Source organism: Oryctolagus cuniculus, chromosome 5 (genome assembly GCF_964237555.1).
Source record: "Oryctolagus cuniculus chromosome 5, mOryCun1.1, whole genome shotgun sequence".
Classification (NCBI taxonomy): Eukaryota; Metazoa; Chordata; class Mammalia; order Lagomorpha; family Leporidae; genus Oryctolagus; species Oryctolagus cuniculus.
This window is the reverse complement of record NC_091436.1, coordinates 48,680,965-48,708,907: the sequence shown is the minus strand read 5'-3', so window position 1 is coordinate 48,708,907 and position 27,943 is coordinate 48,680,965. Positions and strand designations below refer to the sequence as shown.

General features: G+C 38.8%; 1 long non-coding RNA gene across 1 annotated transcript; it reads left to right on the top strand.

Moving 5' to 3' along the window:
• The first annotated feature begins 140 nt into the window (after positions 1-140).
• On the top strand, positions 141-27,746 carry LOC127492974 (uncharacterized). Its single transcript, XR_007922844.2, has 3 exons — positions 141-410; positions 24,304-24,405; positions 27,351-27,746. It is a non-coding gene; the product is annotated as an uncharacterized lncRNA (long non-coding RNA).
• The last annotated feature ends 197 nt before the right edge of the window (positions 27,747-27,943 follow it).

Below are 27,943 nucleotides of genomic sequence, written 5' to 3'. Positions count from 1 at the left end.
TAATAATACAGACAGAATGCTCTTGGTCTCCTTGAAGCTTTCCCCATGTCTGTTCATAACATCAGATAGCTGAGAACAAGCTGCAACACATCCACGAGAGTTATAATTAACATTAGCTTGAGAAAGAGTCGTGGCTCCGCTTAATGTTAAATTCCGTTTGATCTTAATTGAAAGGAGGCACAGAGTTACAGGAAACAGACCCTTGCATTGAAAAGGCCATGGTAATATGTTTAGAGTTTCCCAAGAAACAGAAGGAGATCTTGAGAGCACAGCCATTTGAAAGCGAAGTTAAGCCCTTAACACCTCACAGCGGCAAAACCCTTCTGTGGTGCTTCAGAAGCCTTGGCTCTGGGAGTCAGTTTCTTCTCATTCAAGATAGGACCAGAAATTTCATTTTGCTTTTGAAGCAGGTAATTCCACAATAGTTTGTCAACTTGTTTTCAACTACCTTTCTTCTAACACCTTGCTACCTCTCACAGTCTATCCACCTCTTTGATTTTTCTGTCACGGTTGAGTTTTTATAAAGGAGCGAAATAGAAACAGGCAAAATAAAACAACCAAAAAGAAAAAATTAACTCATCAGATGATATTTATGTTTTCCAAAACATTGGCTTCACATTAGCCTGAGTTCCTCCTCTCAAGGAACACACAATTCGAAGGGATTGACTGAGATACAACAGAAACCGTAGCATGATAGGCTAGAAGAATCTCTTCATTCTTGGGAGAGGGTTAATACTCATGGAAGTTCACTTCTAACTGTGGTTTTGAATGTGGAAGAGGATTTTGCTAGACTAATAAGGGGAGGAAAATCATTGTAAGCAGAAAGAATAACTTAAGCAAGGGAATATAATTACATGGTGTGTTTGAGCATCAGCAAGTATTTTCAAGTCATGCATAGAGAATATTATAGGAAACAGAAGGGAGCATACAGTCTGGAGACAGGATGTGAAGGTCATTTGATTTGCATGCTAATAAACTCGGACTTGCCTCGGCACACTGGAGAGAAAGAGTAGAGTGTATTTGAGATTTTTTTTGTTTGTTCGTTTCAAAGCATAGGTTCACAGAGAGACAAGAGGCTGGGAGGATGTGGTTATGCAGCAAGTCAGGTGTGGACCAGGACTAAGAAGTAGGGATTAGAAAGTTACAAGCAGAACCCAGATGATGAAGAAGTTTCAGGATAATAATTGGTCTGGGAATTAGGTGGGAAGCTGGAAGGGTTGCTTCAAAGTCAGCTGCAGACCTGAGCTGACCTGTATGTTAAATCTGTCTCAGTTGCAGCTTTATTGGTTTGTAGGTTTTTGTTTTTTGGAGAGGGCAAAGGCTAATCCAGTAGAGAATTTATTTTTCCTTTCTGATTCTAAATAATTTTTTGAAGATTTATTTATTTATTTGAAAGGTAGAGTTACAGAGAGGCAGAGAGAGAGAGAGAGAGAGAGAGAGAAAGAAAGAAAGAAAGAAAGAAAGAAAGAAAGAAAGAAAGAGAGAAAGAAAGAAATGTCTTCCATCTGCTGGTTCACTCCTCAGATGGCTGTAAGGGCTGGAGCTATGCTGATCTGAAGCCAGGAGCCAGGAGCTTCTTCCAGTCTCCCATGCAGGTTCAGGGGCCCAAGCAGTTGGGCTATCTTCTACTGCTTTCCCAGGCCATAGTAGAGAGTTGGATAGGAAATGGAGCAGCCAGGAGTCGAACCAGCACCTATATGGGATGCTGGCACTGCAGGCAGCAGCTTTACTAGCTATGCCACAGCACTGGCCCCTCTAAATAGTTTTTAGTCTAAAAAAAATTTTGTAAGGACACAATTGTTCAAAGATGCCCATATATATCCTTTATCATCAATTGAATTTTACTATATCTTTTTTTTTTCACTCTCTCTCTTTCTGTCTCTCTTCTGAATCAAATGAAAGCCAAGTTTAAAACACCAGGTCATAGCACTAAAAATACTCTAGCATGTATGTACTAAGAATAAAAGCATTTTCTTGGAAAATTTTGATTTTTGTTATCAAATTCAATAAGTTAATGTGATGGAGGGGTTGTGGCTCATCAGGTTAAGCCGTTGTTTGCAACACTAGCAATTCCGTATCAGAGGGCCAGTTTGAGTCCTGGCTGCTCCACTTCCTGACCAGCTTTCCTAATGTGCTTGGAAAGACAGTGGAAGATGGTCCAAGTACTTGGGTCCCTGCTACCTATATAGACCTGGATGGAGTTTTTGGCTCTGGATTTGACCTGGTCTAGCCCTGGATGTTGTGGCCATTTGGGTAATGAATCAATGGATAAAAGTTTTTTTTCTCTCTGTCACTCTGCCTTCAAATATACAAATTTTTTAAAAAGACTAACATGATAAATATTAATTTTTCTACCATCCATACTCAAATTTCCTAATTTCCCCCCATTAATGTGTGGGAGCATACACATGTATATCTTAAATCCAAGGCCCATCACACATTGCATTGAGGTGTCAGTTTTCTTTTGTTTCCCTTGATCCAAAATGGTGTCTCACCTTGTCTTTTGTGGCATATTATGGCACTTTTTTAAAAAAAGATTTATTTATTTATTTGAAATGCAGTGTTGGGGGAAAGGAGGAGATGGGTGAGGAGAGAGAGAGAAAGACGAGAGAGAGAGATAGAGAGAGAGAGAGATCTTCCATTTGCTGGTTTACTTTCTAAATGGCCACAAAGGCCATTGCCAGTCCAGGCTGAAACCAAGAACCAAGAATTCCATCTGGATTTCCCACGTGAGTAACAAGGGCCAAAGTCTTGCATCATCTTCTTTGTATTCCCAGGCATATTAGCATGAGCTGGAATGGAGGCTAAGCAGCTGGGACTCCAACTGGAGCTCCGAAGTGGGATACTGGCATTGTAGGTGGCTGTGTAGCTCATTGTGCCACAATGCCACTCCACTTTGTGGCATTTATGATGAGTTCTGGTTGATTGTTTTGTAGAACATCCCTTAATTTTTACTTTTCTGATTGACTTCTTCATAATTTGATTCAGGTTAAACATTTTTGAGACTCCAATGGTCTTCTCTTTGAATTATAGCAGGGTCATACAATGTTAGTTTCTCTTGTCATTATTTTTTTTAAAACATCTGCTTTTTTAAAAAAATATTTTATTTATTTCTTGAGAGGTAGAGTTACAGTGAGAGGGAGAGACAGAGAGAAAGGTCTTTTGTCTATTGCTTCACTCCCCAAATAGCTGCAATGGCTGGATCGGAAGCCAGGAGCCAGTTGCTTCTTCCTGGTCTCCCATGTGGGTTCAGGGGCCCAAGGACTTGGGCCATCTTCTACTGCTTTCCCAGGCCACAGCAAAGAGCTGGATAGGAAGAGGAGCAGCTAGGACTAGAACCGGTGCCCATATAGGATGCTGACGCTGCAGGCGGAGGATTAACCTACTGCACCATAGCACTGACCCCTCTCCTGTCATTATTGTTGGAGATGTTAATGCTGAGCATCTGCTCAAGGTGATAAACACTAAAATTCTCTATTATAAAGATGCCCCTTCCTCTTTTGTAAATACTAAATATTCTGTGGGGTTATACTTTAAGAGGTTGTGTCTATACCATACCCTAATTTTTAGCCGACATTGGTGATCCTTGACTGGCCATACAATGTTTTAAAAGTTAAGGAACTGCTCACAAATATCCACATTCCTAGACTATTGTTAAACGTTGAATAGTGTTGCTGCCAGAGTTGTGATGCAGCAAGTAAAGCTTCTGCCTGAAATGCTGGCATCCCTTATAGGCTCTGGTTTGTGTCCAGGCTGCTCTACATCCCATCCAGCTCCCTGATAATAGCCTGGGAAAAGCAGCAGCAGAAGGCCCAAGTGCTTGGGCCCCTGCCATCCTCATGGGAGACTGAAATGAACCTATGGGCACCTGGCTTTGTCCTGGCTCACCACTAGCTATTGTAGTCATCTGAGGAGTGAATTAGCAGATGGAAAGATCTCTCTCTCTCTGTTTCTCCCTCTCTCTCTGTAACTCTGACTTAAAAAAATAGATGCTAGTCAAGTATATAGATGCGATAATTTTCCCAACATGCTATATTGCATTATTACAGTAATTGTGGGAATATGACCATATACTTAAAATCCATCTACCAGTCTGTTATTCAACTTTTATTTCCTATATCTACCATGTAATAAATATCCAATAGACTTTATTGAATGAAGCAGTAAATGAAAAGTTCATGTGAATGAAGGCATTCATTTGTCAGAAGACATTTGAGGAATAAAATAGTCTTGAGCTAGATAACCTCAACGGAAGGTTGCTATCACTTGTAGATTGTGAAATATATGATTTGATGGAATGAGCTGCCTCCATTTCAGGTAGCCAGTGGCAGAAGACAGGTTATTGGAGGAGACATATGTCAGTGAAGACAGGAGAGTGGTTGGAGAAATCCTTAAAAATGAGAGCAGTGGCATGGGCATTAGCAGTGAGGTTAGTTGGCAAGAAGTGATCTCATGAAGTCAAGATGTGATGATTTAGTATATAACAAGGAGAAACAGAAAGGGAGGAGTCAGCAGCTTCAGTTTAGGGCTGGTGGATGTAGAGAATCCAGGCAATGTCAGGGGTTTGACACGGTAGTAATTGGTAGAATTTGTTCCAGGTTCCAGAGACAATGTACGTGGAAGGTTATTCTGCAGGTATTTCACTTTAGTATTTGGGGTTGAGATTAACTTTCTCAATGTAGTCAAACATTCCAATGGAAATAATAGTATCCTGTAGTAATTTGAAAGCCAATCCTTCAGTTGTAATTTAAACTATATGTAGTTTGTTCAAGTTGAGACAGTCTGCAGCAGGTTGGAGGAGTAGACCCAAGAAATCATAGGAGCTAGTTGAAGGAGGCTATTTGGTCAGACTAGATTATAGTGACTTCCATTTTTTTTTTTTTTTTTTTTTTTTTGTTCAGCAGTATCACTGTGGGAGCTTATCCAATTTCCATGACCTCAACTTGTCCAACGTCTGTGACCTGATTCACTAGGGCAGCAAAGGAAACAAAATCACTCTAACAACCCAGTCAGCTAATGACAAAGGCCATGCTTAGGAAACACTGATATAAATTTTATTTAAAAAGATTTATTTTATTTACTTGAAAGTCAAGTTCACAGAGGGAGAGGGAAAGAGTGAGGGCGCACGAGAGAGAGAGAGAGGGAGAGAGAGAGAGAAAGTCTTCCATCTGCTTATTCACTCCCCAAACAGCCAGAGCTGTGCTGATCCTATGTCAGGATCCAGGAGCGTCTTCTGGGTCTCCTACATGGGTGCAGGGTCCTACTGCTTTCCCAGGTCATAGCAGAGAGCTGGATGGGAAATGGAACAGCTGGGACTCGAACTGGCACCCATATGGGATGTTGGTGCTGCAGGCGGAGGCTTAGCCCCCAAGCCACAGTGCCAGCCCCTGATTTATTTATTTTATTAATTTGAAAGACAGAGTTACAGAGAGGTAGAGACAGAGAGAGGTCTTCCATCCACTGGTTCACTCCCCAGATGACCGCAACGGCCAGAGCTGCGCTGATCCGAAGCCAGGAGCCAGGAGCTTCCTCCAGGTCTCCCAAGCAGGTGCAGGGGCCCAAGGACTTGGGCCATCTTCTACTGTTTTCCCAGGCCATAGAAAATAGCTGGATCGGAAGAGGAGCAGCTGGGACTAGAACCAGCGCCCATATGGGATGCCGGCGCTTCAGGCCAGGGCATTAACCCGCTGTGCCACAGAGCCAGCACCTATCGGCCCCTGATTTAAATTTTAGGAGCTACTCTTTCCTTGATGGAGAACTGTCACTGAAGAGGAGGTCTCTGGCTTGAAAGAAGTTCACTTGCTAGAAATGCAGTACAACTTTGTATACTTGTTATATAGACATGTACTTTATCAAAATATTATATTATTTTTCAAATAGCCTAAATTATAGCTTTTAGAGTACACAATGCTATGAAATTACTAACCAACAAGGAACATTCCACTATTACCCAAAGGGAACGATTTCCTGTCAGGGTTTGTCTGTATTCTTCATTTGTCCTTTATTATCTGGCTGTTTTTGAATAGCTAATTATTTTGCTTGATTTTAAAGTCTATAACGTGGAAGTCACATAGGTTATTTGACAAAGCATTTCTTGGGTCTGTTTTCAGATTTAGCAAACTCCTGTAGGACCTTAGATCAGTAGATCCTTTCACTTTGTTTCAGATGTCACTGAGCACTGCTTCAGAAAGGTCAAAGTTGTAAATTGCATTGGGACTATGGAGATAAATAAGATACAGAACCTGGCCACAGGAAACTCAAATTATAGAGGAGGAGATCAAGAAGTAAATAATGATAAGCAACATAGTGCCCAAAAGTGCAAAATAAAAATGCCTACAAGGTGTGTAGTTAGCATGGTAATTATTCTCATACCTCCGGGGGAACTGGCGGGACACAGAGAAGTTGAAATCATGCCCTCTGGGTGAGGTAGCTGTACCTCTCACTCTTCGTGGTTGACCTATTCTGTCTCAGTTCCTGGATCTATCCAGTGGGAACTATTCTTATGTAGCTGTTATTATGTATAATGATTCAATATTCCTATTGTGTGCAGCATGTCGGTGCATGGCTTTCAGTAAGAAGAAGATATCTTCATCAAAGACATCCTCCTGTTCACAGTCTAGAGCTGAGCTACAAGGACGTGGTGCACTGTGGCTTGAGATGAGCTTGTTTAACTTTCAGGTCATTATACAACTTAATGGTGTCTTTGTTCAAAGATATGATTTCTTTCTGTCTTTTAAATGGACAATCATATATTATAAGTTTGAAGATTTTTTTTCTTAGCTATTTTAATGAAGAAATCAATAATTCATGTAAGACAGTTTACCTTTTTGGATACAAAAAGCAATTTTTTTTTACCTACCAGGAATAGAGTCTCTTGAGCTTTTGCTTGTTCTTGTATAGGGACATTAACCAGCAGTGTTTATTTAAAATACCTGGCAAATTTCCTTGAATTCTCATCTTGAATAGACACAGGAGACATAACACAAATGGTTTGTTTTGATACCCTGGCTGTCGACATCTTTAAAATACAGTTCTGAATAGAAAAAATCCCTAGTTTTTTTTTCTAGTGTTAGGTTTTACAATTATTCATCTCTGTAAAGTTCCATGATATAATATCCTCAGATTTTCACTTAGACTTATCTGAATAGCTAGAGGTCACACAAGATCATAAAAAATTTACTACCTTGTTTGTAGTTTTTTGAACATAAAAGGGGCCAGGAGAAATTGTGATACTGACAGGACATCCATGAAAGTTTCATAAAGCTCTGTTTTTTACAAACAATGTTACCTCAAATCATAGGAGATTCTTGGTGAGTACAAAGTGACCATGTCACTCCCTAGTTGAACAATCTGTGCTTCACAAAACCTGATCTCTCTTTCAGACCTTTAGAAATAATGTAACACTTCAGAAGGATGAACTTACCTCCTTTTAGTGTTGAGGTTAGCCATGATTAAGCAATGGGTAGAACAGAACTCCATAAAAAGTTGGTGGTGATTGATGAGTGACATATGTATGTGAGAATTTGGAAAATATAAAGGCAACATAAGCATCATAGGAGAAATGCTAAACCCTAGAAGTTGTTTTCATTATTTTTTGCATCTCATTAATTAGGTTAGCTATTTTTTTCTAAGTAAACAGTTCAATCTCAAACATGTATTAAAGATCTGTATGTTCCTAGAAGCAGGTTAGGTAATTTGAGAATTTAATCACTATAACAAGAACAAACATGTCAGAGGGTAAACAGTCTGTCTGAAATTCTTCCAGAATGTGGTGGGGGAGGGGGTAGAAGTAAGTTCAAAATATACTAACAATAATAAGGATCCATGCCATTGTGGCCTATAATATCCTCACAAAAGATTTAGTCCTCAAAGATTTCTACCTTGTTAGTAACAGTGAAAAAAACTAGACATTCACCTACCCAATTTTTTCAAAGTAAATTTTAAGTCAGTTATCAATATATTAATAATTTTGATTTTATTATGATAAATTAATATTTCTCGAAAGGAGGCTAGACAAGAGAAAATAATTTTAAGCTATGGTAGAGAAGGATTTTAAGTCAGAATTTAAGTGTATCACTTATATGATATCTCTTTTTTTGATCTTACCATATTTTATTTTTTATAGAAAACTTATTTAATAAATATAAATTTCATAAATACAACTTTTGGATTATAGTAGTTCTTTCCCCCATAACCACCCTCTCACCTGCAAACCATCCCATCTCCTACTTCTTTTCCCATCCCACTCTTCATTAAGATTCATTTTTGATTATCTTTATATACAGAAGATCAACTACATACTAAGTAAAGATTTCAATAGTTTGCACCCACACAGACACACAAAGTATAAAGTACTGTTTGAAGATAAGTTTTACCATTAATTCTCATAGTACACAACACATTAAGGACAGAGGTCCTACATGGGGAGCAATTGCACAGTGACTTCTATAGTTGATTTAACAATTGACACTCTTATTTATGACGTTGATAATCACCAAGGCTCTTGTCATCAGCTGCCAGGGCTACGGAAACCTCCTAAGTTCACAAACTCTGACCTTATTTAGACAAGGTCATAGTCCAAATGGAAGTTCTCTCCTCCCTTCAGAGAAAGGTATCTCCTTTGATGGCCCCTCCTATCCATCAGGATCTCACTCACAGAGATCTCTCATTTAGGTCATTTTTTTGCCACAGTGTCTTGGCTTTCCATGCCTGAGGTACTTTCGTGGGCTTTTTAGTCAAATCCAAATGCCTTAAGGGCTGATTATGAGGCCAGAGTGCTGTTTAGGGCATTTGTCATTTTATGCTGTGTATCCTTTATCTGCTGTGTATCCTGCTTCCCATGTTGGATAATTCTCTCCATTTTAATTCTATCAATTATTATTAGCAGACACTGGTCTTATTTATGTGATGCCTTTGACACTTAATTCTATCTTTATGATCAGTTATGAACTTAAACTGATCGCTTTAACTAGTAAGATGGCATTGGTACCTGCCAACTTAATGGAATTTATAATCCCATGGCAAGTTTTAGCTTTACCCTTAGGGGTAAGTCCAAGTGAGCATGTGCTGAACTGTACAGTTCCTCTCTCTCTTATTCCCACTCTTATTTGTTACAGGGATCAATTTTCAATTGGATTTAAATACCTAAGAATAATTCTGTTTTAAGTAAAGAGTTCAACCAATGGTATTAAGTAGAAAAATAAAATACTAAAAAGAATGAAATAGTAAGCTTATATGATATCTCAATTTTGGATCTGTTCATTGAACAAACATTTAATCAACACTTATTGTATAGTTAGCATTCTAAAAGATTCTGGAGGATGCTGAGCAAAATAAACAAGGACACTTTTCTCCTGGAGCTTACATTCTAATATCAGAGAAAAAGAATAAATAAGTAGACATATTGATGAGCAAAGTTATTTCAGACACCACAATGGCATTCATCTGAGGTAATGCTGAGAATCTTCCTTGGTTTATCATTCTTTTCCACTGGACCACTTTCAATTTTAATTTTTTGGCTAGATAATTCTGCCCCTAAAACTGTAGGTAAGAAAGAAGAAGAGATAACATGAAAATTAAAATGTCATTAATCTGGCTTTAAGAGCAAAAGGAAATGGATACTTGGCTGAAGATTAAGTAAGAAAACAGTGGAGAAATTTTCAACAGTTACAGATTTAGCCAACAGTTATGCCTGGACTGGGACTGTAAACAATTTGTACTTTTAAGTTCTCCAAATTCTGTCATATTCATTAATCATATTTTACAATTAAAGCATTGCCAAATTCATGCCCTTGAAAGTTTTTCTAAGCCTTTTCCCCCTTTCTTTCCCCTCTTATAATTATTTAAATTTGACTGCCGTGCTTTTTGAAGCTTCTATTTTCTATTTCTTTTTCCCTATTCATCTAATTTGGCCCACTGATAAATTTAGTAAAAGCATTTTCCATAAGCTCTTTTAAACTACCTTTTTTTTTTTTTTAAAAAAGTTTATTTGTTTGCTAGGCAGAGTGACATAGAAATAGATAAAGATAAATGATTGATTGATAGAGCAATAGACAGACAGACAAATAGAAGATCTGCAACAGTCAGGGCTGGGCCAGGCCAAAGCCAGGAGCCAAGAATTCTATGTGCGTCACCCAAGTGGGTGACAGTGACTTACGTACTTGAGCCATCACATGCTGCCTCCTAGGAGCATTAGCAGGGAGCTGGATTATAAGTGGAATAACCAGGACTTGGACCAGGTAATTTTTTTTTCAAGATTTATTTATTTATTTATTTAAGAGGTAGAGTTACAGAGAGAGGGAGAATCAAAGAGAAAGGTCTTCCATCTTTTGGTTCATTCCCCAAATGACTGCAGAGCTGATCTGGTGCCAGGAGCCAGGAGCTTCTTCCAGGGCTTCCTCACAGGTGCAGGGGCCCAAGCACTTAGGCTATCTTCTACTGCTTCCCAGACCATAACAGAGAGCTGGATCAGAAGAGGAGCAGCTACGACTTGAACCGGCAACCAAATGGGGTGCTGGTGACGTAGATGGCTTTACCTATTATGCCACAGTGCCAGCTCCAAACTAAGTCCTTTGATATGGGATGAGGGTGTCCCAAGCTTCTGCCTGGGACACTGTGCCACAATGCCCACCTCAAAACCGAGTTTTTGATCAAGGGAAGAATCCTTCTCAAAATATTGGCAATCATTTTCCTCATTCCTCTTCTTTGGTCCTACTCTTCCAACTATCTTTTGTCCACACTGCACAGCCTCATTTTCTTCAAAAGGCTTACAACATCCCTGCCAGTCAGATGGTAGAAAGTGCTCTTTGGTACTTCACAGGGTCAGAACCATCCCTTTAGGACCTTGAAAATCCAGCTTTTCATCTTCTTTTTTTAAAAAATTTTTTGACAGGCAGAGTGGACAGTGTGAGAGAGAGAGAGAAAGGTCTTCCTTTTCTGTTGGTTCACCCCGCAATGGCCGCTGTGGCTGGCGCACCAGGCTGATCCGAAGCCAGGAGCCAGGTGCTTCCCCCTAGTCTCCCATGCGGGTGCAGGGCCCAAGCACTTGGGCCATCCTCCGCTGCACTCTTGGGCCACAGCAGAGAGCTGGCCTGGAAGAGGAGCAACTGGGACAGAACCGGTGCCCCCACTGGGACTAGAACCCGGTGTGCTGGTGCCGCAGGTGGAGGGTTAGCCTACCGAGCAGTGGCGCCAGCCCAGCTTTTCATCTTCTAATGGAATAATGATCTTGTTCTAAGCTCAAAAATTCATGGGCATTTCCTGTCAGTTACAATTCAGGGCCAAAGAGTATTCAGAAAAAATGGAGAAACACTCAATTCCTGATAGTTTTGAGAGAAATTGGACCATTAAGTGCAGTATTTCTAGTGAATAAGAAAGCATAATGTGGTAACAGAAATTTAGTGTCATTTTCTGGCAGAAAATTAGGGAGAGAAAGTGTTAAAAATATTTTCAGTATTTTACGAATTAAGATTAATTAATCATGTAGACTTCTATGAATTTATTAACTTACTTTTTATTGTTTATCACAACATAGCATTGGAAATGATCATTTTTTGAAACTTTCTTCCCTTAAGAAAATGTTAATGACAATTTTTCTTAACATAGTCAGTTATTGGATACATAGTTAAATTAAACATTGTATGTACGATGAAACCAGGAGCCAGGAACTCAATGTGGGTATCCCACCTGGGAGTGAGCCATCACTCACTGTCTTCAAAGGAGCATATTAGCAAGAAACTGAAATTGGGAGAAGAGCTGGAACTTGAGCCCAGGAATGCTAGTAGGAGATGTGGATATCACAAATGGTATCTTTTTTTTTTTTTTTAAAGATTTATTTATTTATTTGAAAGTCAGAGTTACACTGAGAAGGAGAGGCAGAGAGAGAAAGAGAGGTCTCCCATCCGCTGGTTCATTCCCAGTTGGCCACAACAGCTGGAGCTGTGCCGATCTGAAACCAGGAGCCAGGAGTTTCTTCTGGGTCTCCCACCTGGGTGCAGGGGCCCAAGCACTTGGGACATGTTTTATTGCTTTCCAAGGCCATAGCAGAAAGCTGGATTGGAAGTGGAGCAGCCAGGACTCGAACCGGTGCCCATTTGGGATGCCGGCCCTGCAGGTGGCAGCTTTACCTGCTACGCCATGGCGCCAGCCCCAATAAGTGGTATTTTTACCACTATGCCTAATAATCACTGCACACATCTCATACTTTTAGAAACCCTAAAGCTGGCCGGCGCTGCGGCTCACTAGGCTAATCCTCCGCCTTGCGGCGCCGGCACACCGGGTTCTAGTCCTGGTTGGGGCGCCGGATTCTGTCACGGTTGCCCCTCTTCCAGGCCAGCTCTCTGCTGTGGCCAGGGAGTGCAGTGGAGGGTGGCCCAAGTGCTTGGGCCCTGCACCCCATGGGAGACCAGGATAAGTACCTGGCTCCTGCCATCGGATCAGCGCGGTGCGCTGGCCGCAGCGCGCCAGCTGTGGCGGCCATTGGAGGGTGAACCAACGGCAAAAGGAAGACCTTTCTCTCTGTCTCTCTCTCACTGTCCACTCTGCCTGTCAAAAAAAAAAAAAAAAAAAGCCCCTAAAGCTGTTTGAAAATGTGAATACTCTAAAAATAATCAAGTTGTGAACTATCCTTGCATGAAATTAAAAAAATGTTTTATATGTAAGACACTCAAAATCATTCATTATAAGATAAATGCAGATAAAGTTAAACTGAGATAAAATTTTTTTACTTATCAGATCTACAAAAATCAACCAGAGGGAAATTGGACCATTAAGTGTAGTATTTCTAGTGAATTGACTAGAGTGTTGAATGCTGAAATTCAAGATCTATGAAAACTGGAAATATAACATATCCCTTGTGCTTAGAATTCAACTTCTGGTTTACCTACAAATACACATGCACAACTGTTATGGAATTATATGTACATACAATGTAGCAGTTAATATGATTCAATACATAGCAAAAATTGGAAATAATCAAAATAGAAACTGATTCAACTATCAATACTCATCTACAGTAAAATGTAATTTAGTCATAAAAAATAATAAGGATGATCTCTGCAAACTAACATAAAAGATCTCTTGACTGTATTAAGGGGCAGAATAGTTTGCATAAGGTGTCCCTTTTTCCAAACAGGATGAAGAAAATACAGGAATTGATCACTATAAAAGAGTGGGGAGATGACAGTGAAGACTGTTAAGATAGTTAAGCACTGGTTTTTGATGATTTGGAACTACTGTGTGGGAGAGAATAGAAAACTCAGTGAACAACATATAAGCATGGGAGGAAGGCTGACTTTTGTCTTCTTTGTTGAAATTTTGATCATAGAAATATTTTAGATTAAAAAAAATAGCGAGTTAACACCCTGGCTTGAAGCGCCGGCATCCCATATGGGCACCGGTTCAAGACCCGGCTGCTCCACTTCCAGTCCAGCTCTCTGCTATGGCCTGGGAAAGCAGTGGAAGATGGCCCAAGTCCTTGGGCCTCTACACCCATTTGGGAGACCCGGAAGAAGCTCCTGGCTCCTGGTTTTGGATTGGCACAGCTCCAGGCCGTTGCGGCCAATTGGGGAATGAATCATCGGAGGACTGGGTAGTATGTGGTTTTCCTCAAAGTGTAGAGGATCTAGTTGAATGAAAAATATGTTCTTCCATGTTTACTGTGCACCTTCTGCATCAACTGTCTAAATCTGCTGTACTAAGAACAAACTAAAGAGTCATGGTTTATCTTATAGAGACAAGATCTGACAACAGGATATCATGCTAGCTCAATGCTAGATTTGTTGACATTTGACACAAAACTCTGGAGCTTTATTTAAATGAAATTGTCACTATATTTTAATCTAGCTGATAAAGTGATATTTAGGGTGGAAATGCTCTCTATGTGGTTAAAATTTCTGGGTCTTTGCTGGGACTTTGTCTTTTAAACTTTGATCTTGTTTGGTAGAAATAAGACAGACTGAGAGAACTAAGAGTGAAGGTTACACACACCAAGTGAGGTAGAATGAGAACTAAGTCTCAAGGTAGATCAATTAAAACAAAAGTGTGCTTTGTGGAAAAAAATATTTGATAGACTGAGTGATTCAGATATTATCCCAACTTTCTACCTTATTGTGTATGAATCTACTTACATAACCTAAGTATATCCTAAGTTTTTCTCAGAAGTATTTAAGTAATATTTTACTTTTCTTTATTGCATTAACATGTGCTTCCTTTATTTACATACTTTAGATTTTTATGAAGGCTGTTGGGACAAACCACTCAACCTCGCTGCCTTTTCTCTCATGAAAATTCTACCTGGAGAAACATTCAGACTACTTCCTCACCAGATACAAAGCTGTCCTATTCCCACACCATGTTTCACAGCGAGTAGCGGTGGAGGATGCAGAAGTGATATTGGTGTTCTTTACAAGTACATGCAAACGTAGAGGTTTAGGTCATGTCTTAGCAAGTAGTCTTGTGCTCTCAGTTTTCCCATTTCTAGTGTTTGCTTTCCTTCCCATCCTACTTCTTCTTATCTAAAGGATATGAGGCACTTACTGATTCCACTTCTGGTAATAAAATTGGAATTTCCAACTAGAAGCTATTAAAGTTCACAAAGATAATTAGGGATTGCAATGGCCTTCTAGGAACTTTGTCAATGAATCCCTTTCGAAGTAAATCTTGTACTAGAATTAAGGCATTACTGTGTTTTGTATATGTTGAGATTTAAAATCACTGAGCTGAAAGGAATTTTGAAATCTAGCATATTTTAAAAATTTCTTATCTATTTATTTTCATATTATTTGAAAGGTTGAGAGAGACAGAGAAACAGAGAGATATCTGCTATTCACTGGTTCACTCCCCAATTGCCCACGATAACCAGCATGGGCCATATCAAAGCCAGGAGCATGGAACTCAATCTGGGTGCCCCATGTGAGTGACAGGGAGTCAAGTACCACCTGTTGCCTCCCAGTGTGCACATTAGCAGAAAGCTGGATCAGAAGCAGATCAAGAACTTGAGAAGCTGGTTTGGGTGGAAAACATTCAACACAGCAGTTAGTATACTACCTGGAATGCCCTCATCTCATACAGGAATACCTGGCTTCATGGCTCAGCTTTGCTTCCAATTTCAGCTTCCTACTAATGCTAACCCTGAGAGGCAACAGGTGATGGCTCAAGTACTTTGGTTCCTGCCAATCATGGTAGAAAGTCAGGTTCAGTTCCTGACTCCTGGCTTCAGCCTGGCCCAGCTCCAGCTGTTGCAGGCACCTGGGGATTGAATGAATGGATGGTTGTCTTATTTTGGCAGATTGACCCTGAAATTGTAGTTTGGATCCAAGATTGGAATTTGAGTCAAAGATAGCCATCTGAGTGTTGGCCAATAGAGAGTGAGTGGTATAGTGTGGGATTTATTCTAGAAGACACACTCACATCTGATAATGAGGAAATGATCAAAGATTTTCTCTTCTAGTGAATCTCCTCTAATTATATCCACTCTCTCTCCATGAATCTCAGTGTAAGATACATGTAAATCCCCACACTAAATTACAACGAATTTAATCACCAGAAAACTATTGATTGTATCTATATGTGCACCTGAGTTATTCTAGATAAGAGATGCACAGAGGAGTTGAATCCCAACACCCGAATTCTCTACATGGGATACTGTTCCAGGGCTCCAGAGGTCCAGAGGTTTTGAGATTTCCTGGGCTCTTTTTCTTGTTTATTCCTACATCAAAAACTCCTGGCCTGTGACAAGTTGAGTATCTCTTTTTCCTTAACAACATGAAAAGACCCAACACACTATTAAAAATCTAACTGCTTAAAGTGCTGAATGTAGATAAGCTTCAACTTTCCCCTAAGCTATGGTAGGATAGAATATTTTTTTAGCTTCACATGACAAGGGCTAATGATAGTTCTCTTTCTTGACTCATCTTTTGAACATTACCAGGCTGTAACCCCAGATTACAACCTTATTTTACCACATGTTCAAGCACTGTGAAAAAAAATTGCATACGTAAGACAGAAAAAGCCACAGATACGGTTCTGGCTTGTGATGTCCTAGATTTCCCTTAAGTATATTAACTATTCCAAGATAAAGGTCAGCAGAATTGCAGAGAGGAACCACAAAATTACCGAATTTCAGTTCTCATCATGGTGAGATTGAAGCAATGGGAAAAAGCAGATATATATGTGCATTATCATTTTGATAGTAGATTTTGTCTCACTTGTTTTCTGAACAGCATGGAATATCATTACCAATCTTTATAATGTTCACTCCATAGTCTCTGTATCATTCAACCAATATTTTATTTATTTATTAATTATATATGATTAATATTTTATTCTCTATATTGACATTCTGAAGAAGTGAGCATTGTCTTTGGTGTTCCCTGCTGTATCTTTAATACCTTGACACTTCAATACCTGGCACTCACAGGACCAGTGTTGTGGTGCAGACGTTTAAGCCACTGCCTGTCACACCAGTACCCCATATCAGACCACAGATGAGCATCCCAGCTGCTCCACTTTTGATCCAGATCTCTTCTAATGCTCTTGAGAAAGAAGTGCAAGATGGCCCAAGAGCTGGGGCCCCTACTGCCCACGTGGGAGACCTGCAAGAAGCCCCTGGCTCCTTGCTTTGGCTTGGCCCAACCCTGGCTGATGTGGTCCTCTGAGAGAGTGAACTAGCAGATGAAAGATCTCTCTCATTCTTTCCCTCTATCCCTGTAACTCTGACTTTCAAATAAATAAATCTTTAAAAAAAAAGATGTAGCCTTGTACAGTGCATGTATTAGGTATTCAATAATTATATGTTGACTAAATGACTTTAGGAATAAATATTTTGAATGAATATATTTTTTGTTCTCAACACTAGAAGTGAAATACTTATAGATGAGTTTAGTTCTACCATACCAGTTGCTTTTCCAATAATCAATCTCAAATTTTATTATTTTCAGTTATATTTTTTTTCCTTATGGCCTAGAATATAGAAATCTGAGCAGTCTTAAAAATGGACTAATTTTAGTACTGTCTTTCATTTCATTCTGTTCATGTAGAAGTTCAGTCATTTTAACAGTATTTGTTGACCACCATGAGGTAATTAAAAATATTTGTTAAAAAGATAATAAAAGATCAGTTTATTGGGGTGGTCATTTAGTCTAGCCATTAAGACCCTGGTTAGGATCCTCACACCCCACACTGGAGTAGCTAGTTTCAATCTCTGGCTCTGGCTCCTGATCTCAGCTTCTTGGTAATGTGGACCTGAGAGGCAGCAGTGATGTCTCAAGTATCTAGGCTCTTGCCACCCATGTGGAAGAACTGAATTAGGTTCCTGGCTCTTAGCTGTGGCCCAGCCCAACCCCAGCCCTGGCCACAGTTATTATGGATACTTGGGAGAGTGAATAAGCAGAGGCGAACTCTCTCTTTGATTCTCAAATACATAAATATAATTTTTTTAAAAGATATGCTTATTTTGTACAAAATTTTTGAAATTCATGCATAGTTTTTAGTAACATGCATAATATATATTTTTCATGAACTTTATGAAGACCTTGCATGTGAATAATCTCAAATGTTTTTGTCCTAAGATAAACTTTTTTAATTGTCCTTTTTCTTTTTTTAATTTTTTAACTTTTATTTAATAAATACAAATTTCCAAAGTACAACTTTTGAATTATAGCGGCTTTTCCCCCCATAACCTCCCTCCCACCGCGACCATCCCATCTCCCACTCCCTCTCCCATCCCATTCTTCATCATGATTCATTTTCAATTATCTTTATATACAGAAGATCAACTTAGTATATACTAAGTAAAGATTTCAACAGACTTCCCACAATTTTCTTGAATTACTCTCATTTCTACTTGAATTACTCTCATATCTTACAGTTTAAACACTGAAAGATATAAAATTAATATTCAAAGAAATATAAGTTGCTATCCTTTTAAAAATTACTATTATATGTACATTTCTTTAATAATACTAAAATAACTAGGTAGAAAAAATTGCAGGTACTTGCGAAACTAGTATGCTTTGTATCTGGGAAGTCTCAAATCACTGATAAAGACCAGACTACTTTAGAAAGAATAATAGCTTGAAGCTGAAATTTACTCAGTACTTCACAAATCAATGACAAATACGTTTCTGCACTAGATCCTCTACAAAGTATTTTTCCTCAATTGAAAGAACACACTTGACATTTGCAATAAGATGATTCTGGAGCTGTCTCAGGAAACTTCTTTTGAAATCATTATATCTATCTGTACTAATAAGCTAAGTCAATGTAAAATCATGAATTTTTAAAAATAAGCTTCATTTTTGGTCACTTAAAGTTTTTTTAAGGAAATAAGGATTATAGTAAGGAATCATGATGGTTAGCCTAAGGTAAATGTTCTAGGATTTCTGTTTTTGCCAGAATCTAGTTTCTTACTGCATATGAACCCTCAGAGACTTTGGTTTCATTCCAAGCAGTATATCCAAGCTACCCATTTTCATTCTTAGAGTGACTGATTCTTATTTTTCTTCCTTAGTATTTTTGCCAAATGTGTTGTACTCATGGATTTTTCTAAAGACCTACTTGATCCTAGGAGCACAGTGGAGAAGAGAACACTCTTCTCAAAGGGACAACCTCATATTTATTTTACATGTTTTCTCAGTATTGTTTTGGAAAAGCTATTCAGTCTCTTTGAATCTCGGCTTTTCCTTTTGAAAAATGATGCTTCCCTTGCAATATTTGTTTTAAAGATTAATGCTGATATAAGTAAATTGAATGACACATGGTTAAGTATTTAATACTCAGTAAATATTATGATGATAATGTATGCCCAATGTTTACATATGGTTTTGCTGTTATAAATATTTTTTCTAATTTTCGGAAGAATTGGGGCCAGCGCCATGGCTCACTTGGTTAATTCTCTGCCTGCGGCACCGGCATCCCATATGGGCGCTGGTTCTAGTCCCGGTTGCTCCTCTTCCAGTCCAGCTCTCTGCTATGGCCCTGGAGGGCAGTGGAGGATGGCCCAGGTGCTTGGGCCTCTTTACCCACATGGGAGACCAGGAAGAAGCACCTGGCTCCTGGCTTCGGATTGGTGCAGCGCTGGCCGTGGCGGCATCTGGGGAGTGAACCAACAGAAGGAGGGCCTTTCTCTCTGTCTCTCTCTCTCACTGTCTATAACTCTACTTGTCAAATAAATAAATAAATAAAAAACCAGAAGAATGCATTCTCTCTCTAAATATATTTGTGTATAGTTTTTTCATAATATGCATAACATATATTTCCATGAACCATTTTAAGACCCCTCACATGCATTAGTTCAAAAATTGTTTTGCAAAAAAGTAAACTTATTCACACACACACACACACACATATATATATAGAGATATACAGAGAAAGACAGAGAAATCCAAAGAAACAGAAAAATTATTTACCATACAAGATAATAGCAATTTCCAATTTGTATCCTACTATTTTTTTCCTTCAGAAACCTTATATTTGAAGTATACAAGCTTCATGAATTTCATAAATACAACTTTAGGAACATAATGATTCTTCTCACTGTACCCACCCATTTGCTCTCCCACCCTTCTTCCTCCTCCATCTCCTATCCCTATACTAAGTAAAGAGTTCAACAAATAGTATGAAAAAAAAAAATGTTCCTCAACAGTTTTTTGCTTTCTCTTTTGATTTCATTTAGGAGCATGTTGTTCAGTCTCCATGTGTTTGCATATATTCTAGAGATTCCTGAGTTGTTGTTTTCCAGCTTCATTCCATTGTGGTCAGAGAAGATAAATGGTATGATTTTGACTTTTTTGAATCTGCTGAGACTAGCTTTATGGCCTAGCATGTGGTCAATCCTAGAGAAAGTTTTGTGATAAGAAATGTGTATTCTGCAACTGTAGGATGAAAAGTTCTGTAAATAACTGTTAGGTCCATTTGGTCTATAGTGTTGATTAACTGTTGTTTCCCTCCTGATTTTCTATCTGGTTGATCTTTCCATTGCTGAAAGTGGGATATTGAAGTCCCCATTGCTATTGTATGGGAGTCTATGTCTCCCTTTAGATACATTAACATTTATTTGAAATAGTCATGTACCTTGTAATAAGGTGTGTATACAATTATTATAGTCACATCTTCTTGTTGAATTTGATCCCTTAATCATTGCATAATGCCCTTCTTTGTCTTTTTTAACAGTTTTTGTGTTAAAGTCTATTTTGTCTGCTATTAGGATGAGAACACCAATTCTTTTTTGGTTTTGGTTAGCATGGAATATCTTTTTCCATCCTTTCATTTTCAGTCTGCGTGCATCTTTGTTGGTGAGATATGTTTCTTGTAGACAGGAAAATAGTTAGTCTTGTTTTATAATCTATTCAACCAGTCTGTATATTTTAACTGGAGAGCTGAGGCCATTGACATTCAAGGTGACTATTAAATATCAACTTGGCCCCTGCCATTTTTCCATAAATATTCCTGTTGTTTACTTTTAATTTCTTTTGTACTTTTTCTGGAGGATTTTCTGCCTTCACATTCTTTCATAATGATGACTATCTTTCTGTTTTTTTTTTTTTATGTGTGTGCAGCACATCCTTAAACATCTTTTGTAAGGCTGCATGCATGAGTGGTGACAAATTCTTTCAATTTCTGTTTGTTATGGAAAGTCTTTATTTCACCTTCATTCATAAATGAGAGCTTTCCAGAGTTGATTTTTTTTAAAGACTTGGACTGTATCTTGCCATTCTCTCCTAGCTTGTAGTGATTCTGATGAGAAGTCAGCTGTGAGTCTAATTGGAGATCCTCTGAAAGTAATCTGGCATTTCTCTCATGCACATTTTAGAATCTTTTCTTATGTTTTACTGTGGAAAATCTGACTACAATATGTTATGGTGAAGGTCTTTTCTGGTCATGTCTATTAGGAGTTCTATGTGTTTCATGTACTTGGATGTCCCTTTCTTTCTCCAAATTAGGGAAGTTTTCTGTAATAATTTCACTAAAAGGCATTCTAATCCATTATCTCTTTCCATGCCTTCAGGTATTCCCAAGACCCATATGTTGGGTCATTTGATAGTATCCCATAATTTTCCAACATTGTTTTATTAGTTTTCTAATTTCTTCTTGTTTTTGATCTGACTGTAAAATTTCCAGAAATTTGTCCTCTAACATGGATATTTTTTCTTCTACCTCATCAAGTCTGTTGTCAAGGTTTCCACCACATTTTTTATTTGATCTGTTGAAATCTTCATTTCCAATATTTCATTCTGATTTCTCTTTAAAATCTCAATTTCATGGGAAAAATGTTCATTCATGTCATGTATGAATTTCTTCAATTTGTGGATTTGCTTTTGATTACTTCCAAGTAATCCTACAATCAACTTTTTCAGTGCCATTTCCAGCTTTTCTTCAATCTCTTCATTTTCACATTCTTGTGCTGAAGTGTTGTGTTCCTTTGAAGGTGTCATAGTGTCTTCCTTATTCTTGTTTCTTGAATTGCTGTGTTTATTTTTAGGTATTGTGGAGATACTTGTCGGTTTTCTTTTTTCCTCTGTGATAACTTTTATCTTTGAACTATTCCTCTGTGGATTAGTGGAGTATTTGGTCTTTCAGTGACTACCAAGAGGTGTGTGCTTGGTGTGGCCAGGGAGTTCTGTTCAGTGCTCTAGGTTGAGGGGAGTGTCTAAGGTAATACACAAATTGAGCATGGTATTTTTTTTTAAGCAGAGGGGAGGTTTGTTCTGCTCTGTTGGCATAGTTTCATGCTCACCTCCTCTCCTTCAAGGAGACCAATGCCTGCCCGCTAGGCATAGTGGATATAATATTCATTCTCACTGCCACAAGAACCACACAAATGATCTGTGCAGTCCTCGGTGTGAGCATGGATCCTGCAGCATTGATCCCCACCAGGGAATCAGGGAGACCCAAGTATGTGGAGCTGTCCACAGTGACTGCCTGAGGACCCAGCCACATCCTGCACCTTCACATGCAGCCACAGTGTTTTCACAGCCCCGGCACACAAGGCTCCCACAGTTATGAGCACCTAGCTGCCTGTCAATTCTCCCAGACTCAGGCATCTTCTCTCAGCTGGTTGCTGGGGTGTAGACATGAGCTGGCACAGCTGTTATGTATGTCCAAAATGGTACCCACTTCCTCTCGCCTAGTTACAGAACACCAGTGCCAGGTCATCTGGTGGAGAGAAACATGCCCCCCTTTTTTTACCTTTAGGTGGCAGCTACACTGTCCCCACAGGGTTCCAAGCTGGCTCACGCTAGGCTCTTCCTGTGGCTTTATCTCTAGTGGCTTGGGCTGCTTCCATCTGGTCTCATCTCACTCTCCAAAGCTGGTGCTGATGTTCTTAGCTGCTGGTGTCTTATGTTGTGTGTGTCCACACCCTCCATGTAGATCTACAGTGTCCCTTTAATTTGCATGGAGTTTTCTCCCTAACTCTTTCCTGAGGTTGCTCTCTCTCCATGCCTTTTAATTTTTAAAACTATCTTCCCTTATACTAGAACAATAAGCTTCTCTATTCTGCTATCTTCCTAACATTATTTAGCTATAGATTTTTTCTTTTCTTTTTTTAAAGGTTTATTTATTTGTTTGAAAGGTAGAGTTAGAGAGAGGGAGATCTTCTACCTGCAAACTCTATCTGGGTCTCCGATGTGGGTTTTAGGGGATACCTAAGCACATTAGTGGGGGGGGGGAGTCAGAAGTGGAGCAGCTGAGACTTGAACTGGCATATGCCAGAATTGCAGGCAGCAGCTTAACTTGCTCTGCTAAGATGTTTTCACCCTCTCCCCTTATCCCCTTAAATCTTTTTCTTTACCTAGTTAAGATCATACCTAATAGGGCTGGTGTTGCAGCACAGTGGGTTAAGTGGCCACCTGCAATGCTGGCATCCCATGAGCCCTGTTCAAGTCCAGCCAGCTCCACTTCTAATATAGTTCCCTGATAATGTGTCTGGAAAGGCAGCAAAAGATGGTACAAAGGCTTGGGCCACTGCCACCCATGTGTTAGACCCAAATGGGGTTCCATGCTCTTGGATTTGACTTGGACTGGATGCAGCCACTGTGGCAATTTAGGGAGTGATCCAGCAGATGGAACAGAGTTTCTATGTCTCTCTCTCTTTCTTCCTCTCTGTCGGTCTGCCTTTCAAATAATTAAATCAATCTTTTTAAAGGAAAGATCATATTTAACATGTTTTATTTTTTGCTTCATTAGAATCATAAATGTTCTCATATCATTAAAAATTATTAATAAAAACAAGCTCATCTGATGCTGAATAGGCTATTATATGAATATTACATTTATTTTTGTCCTAATTGAACTACCACATTGCCTTAATTTTTTTAAAAAAAAGTACTGGAAACACCTCAATAATTATCCTTTTTTTTGGAAAAGTTTTTTTTTTAATAAATTGTGTTTCCTTTTTATAATTTGTCTTTTAATGTGGTGGAATGAGAAGGTGATGCCAAGATGGCCACTGGTAATGGAGCCTGCCTGGCAACAGGCTGTGACTGGATGGCTTCGGAAACTGCCTGGCAACAGGCTGTGATTGGTTAGGGCATAGACCACAATTTACAGATTGGCTGTCTTGGCTATTTAAGCTGCTGTACCAACTGAAATAAACGAGTCTGCGGGCTGCTCGCCTCTGGCTTGCTTTCACCTGACTCGCAGAGTCTGTGTGGTGACTCCGCGCCTCTTGCCCCCACCATACTCCTCCTCTCAGAACAAATGCACCTCAACATTTTAAGACTTTATTTATTTATTTGGGAGGTAGAATTACAGACAGAGAAAAGGAGAGACAGAGGGAAAGGTCTTCCATATGCAGGTTCACCCCCCAAACGGTCTCCCTGAGCTGAGCCCATCTGAAGCCAGGAGTTTCTTCTGTTCTCTTATGCAGGTGCCATCTTCCACTGCTTTCCCAGGCCATAAGCAGAGAGCTGGATAGAAAGAGGAGCAGCCAGGACAGGAACCATGTCTATGGGATGTGGGCATAGCAGGCAGAGGCTTAGCCTACTAAGCCACAGGCCCAGCCCCAATAATTATCTTTTAAATGTGGCAGTTTACACGAATAGGAAGCTTTTGATCTTGTAGCCTCAGGTATAGCCTCTCCAATTCCAGGGCAGCATTTCTTCAGTGATTTGATCTTGAAGCAGCCAATCAGAAATAGTAAACAGTAACATGTATTCAACCTAACACTCTCACTTCCACACTAGGAAAAAGAGCAACAATTTAAGCAAGAAATCAATGTTTAGAAGTGACCCATTGTCGTAGTGTGTTGATGGAAATAAAAAAAAAGGGGAGGAAACTTATGAAGAGATATTCTCAAACATTTAGGTTCTTGACTTCTTGAGGTCCAAGACTTTTAGAACTCCGAAGAACGAATAACACAGAGAGAAAGGAATGTGTCTGGAGTAACTTTGTGGCCACTCTAGGAAGGTGAGTAGGGGACAAATTCACATTTTTTCAAGTCCAGAAAAGATGTTTTGGGTCGCAAAAAGGTAGATAAGACGTTGGACTAGACTAGAAGGATAAAATTACTGACACTTTAATATTTTCCATATTGAGAAATAAGCACAATGAAAAGAGGTATCCCTGTAAATGTTGTTTAACACCATGAGTTAACCCTAACAGATGAATGTGTGTCAGTGAATAACTTAAGAATAAAAAGTGTGCTTGCTGGGTATACTTGTCATGCTAACTGCTCTTTAAGGTAAGCATATTGGAAGTGGGATAGCAGAAGTCATAAGAGTGAGCCATTAGAAGATTTGTCTCAGTATTTTCTAATTAATCACAAAATTAAGACCAGATGATTTGCAAACAATATTAAGTGTTCTTGCCTTTTCCTTTGTGAAGTTGGATAGAAAAAGGGAGGAAATTAAGCAGCAAATGATTAAAGAGAAAACTGATCTTCCAAGTGTAAAAGGACAAATTGACTTCATATGGAAAAGAGATTCCATTTAAATATATCTCATTCTTGGTTCTGATTTAACTGTGGATGCCTTGGAGCTGCTTCCTTCCAGGAAGGACAACATACCTCAGCAGCTAACTCTAGAGCAGGCCAACTTTTCATAAAGAGATCTAGAAAATTCTGAGTCACGTAAATCACAGCTTCAGTATGTTGATACAAACATTGACTAGCACCTAGGTGACCTACTCCGAAAACCTTCATGGAGAGTAACTTCATGAACTGCTGCTATCCACTGACTTTGTGTCTTGCCCCAGTGCTTTGCTCCGGGCCCTTGGAGATGGCAGTACTTTAACCCGACTTCTTTATCCTGTGGCTCTGCCAGCCCCAGCAATGCAGGCTTTTGTTCTTGGCTTGTTTTTATTCATTCGTTTTATTTACACTTTTATCAAAATCAGCCAAACTCATGACACTGAAATGGCTTAACATTGATCCATCTGAAATCAATGATTAGTAGTTTACATCAAAGTAGTCTATATGGATAGGCCCACTGCTTAACACAAGCTGGTGTACTCTATATGGTCTTTTGATTCACTAAAGTTACAATTAAATGTGTACAAAAAAAAACGTGATGGAAAATAATACTGAGGTGGTCATTATATCCTTTTTTTTTTTTTTTTAAAAAAAAGACTTATTTATTTATCTCTAAATCAGAATTAAAGTGAGAAAGAGAGAGAGAGAATCTTCCATGTGCTGTTTACTCCCCAGACAACTGCCAATGGCCAGCACTGAGCCAAGCCGAAATTAGGAGCCAGGAGCTTCTGGGTTTCCCACATGGGTGGCAAGGGCCCAAGCATTGGGCCATCTTCTGTTGCTTTTTCCCAGGCCATTTGCAGGGAGCTGGATTGGAAATAGAAGAGCCAGTACTTGGAAGTGATGCCCACGTGGGAAGCCTGCAACACGGGCCCCAATAATTTACTGTTTCATCTCATTTGGTCTTGTGTTTAAATCGGCTGTTCTAGCAGTAATCACCAATTAAAACAAACAAACAAAACTAACTGTCCAAAACAAAGCAGTTTATTCACAACATATTGATCAGGCTAACTCTTAGGTTTTGTATGAGTAGAAGATGAATAGTAATGACATTAATTTTATTCTGATTATCATTGCTTAAATTATATAGGTTTAATAGAAAGATCAACAAAATAAAATTTCCTAGTGATCTGTTACTCATGTTGATCTGAAGCAACATTTTAAATTCTGCAAATTATTTGGAAAGAGAAGCAATTCATGTATATTTTAATTATAACCTAATAGGTAATTCAATAACATAACTGGTAGTAAATTTTTGTTCTGGAAACGTTGACTAAATAACCAAAAGGAAAAAGTATGATCCATAAAGAGAACCAATATGGATAACAATAGTTAATGAATAGATTTTCCTTTTCAATGGCAAAATTTGGGTAAAAAAATTACTATTGCTTCCATGTTGTGTTTGAATGGGAGTGAAATCTACTTTGGTAAAGCAGCAGTTTCTTATTCATAGCTAGCTTTAAATCAAGGAACTGAATCAAATCACCATTAAATCAAAGAATTATCATAGATAGGGCAATGTTGAATAACTAATAAACCATTTATTTTTATATTTTTATTTTTATAGTGGAGAAATCTGAGAATTATTTTATAATACCTTGAAAATGAACTTCTAAATCTATTTTGCTTAGTATTGCTTACTTCAGCTTTTAAGGGCTATATTACATATACCCGACAATGCCAGATTCTCTACCACACTTTTCTATATTCTCTTTAGCATTCCCTTTTATTATATTTTAGAGGACTTTGAAACTTGATAAAGATGATGTACAACAGTATAATTAAATGAGCCTTGTGGGAGATCTTTGAGGGAAAAGCCATAAAAAGGAACTGTGATTATTTATTGCACCAGAGTTTGTTCTCATGGATTCACTGGGTATCTTACCATGAAGTGGCCCAAAATCACTACCAGTAAAAGTCAGGATATAATCTGTGGTTGACCTTTTATAAAGATAATGATAGATAAAGCAATGTGGTCTTGAATTTTTTGTGAGTTAAAATAGTCATAATTTGTAAACATAAACCAACTGAACTTGACTTTAGGCAAAAAGGTTTATGTATTTTATTTTGCAGTGCTCCTTGATTTTCTTTCCCTTTTGTGTTCCCTTGTGTTATTTCAATGACAGCTCAGTGAGAGTCAGCTTTCCAAGATAGAATTGTAAGTCATTATTAATGGATAGAAGGAATATTTGTTTCTCCTCATGAAGGTAGTGTTTGTTTCTATCAAGCAAAGGGACTTAATTTGTACAATTGTTGCTGAATTCTTTTCTTCTTGTATGGAGTTGTGAAGAAATAGCCATAAAGGACAATTGCTAGGCATGTGACAAGCCTTCATAATATAATTCAGTTAAAGATTTTCTTTTCTTTTTTTTTTCTTTTAAAGATTTATTTTGTTTATTTGAAAGGTGGAGTTACAGAGAGAGACAGAGAAGACAGAGAGAAATCCTCTATCCACTGGTTCACTCCCCAGATGTCTGCAACAACCAGGGCTGGGCCACACCGAAGCAAAGATCCAAGAGCAGGAAAAGTCTAGAGGAAGACTACTGAGAGAAATGAGTTGAAATCTTGTTCAGATCACTTGTTGGATAAGGTGTTTTGCCTTTTCAAGTATTAGCTGTCTTGTCTGTAATATATGTAGTTTTCCTTTGATTCAAAGGAACAGGTCTGTTTAGTATGTGATACTTGCTAAGTGGTCAATAAAATATTTATTCAGAGTCAACATTTTTTTAAGAAACTGGTGTTTATTTTCCATCAACTTTATTTCAATTTTTGCTTCAGAGACTGTGGAGAGCAGCTTAAGACCTCTCGGTGGCTGTTCCTACCCATTCTGTGGCCTGAGCAGTGGGAGCTGCAGACCAGTCTTCAGTGGCGGGCTGAGCACTGCTGTCTTCAGAAGGGAACTGCTGAATAGGCACAGCGGGCACTTGCTTGCCTTCAGACCAGTCTGCAACCTCAGGCTGGCTGAGTAGCAGTAAA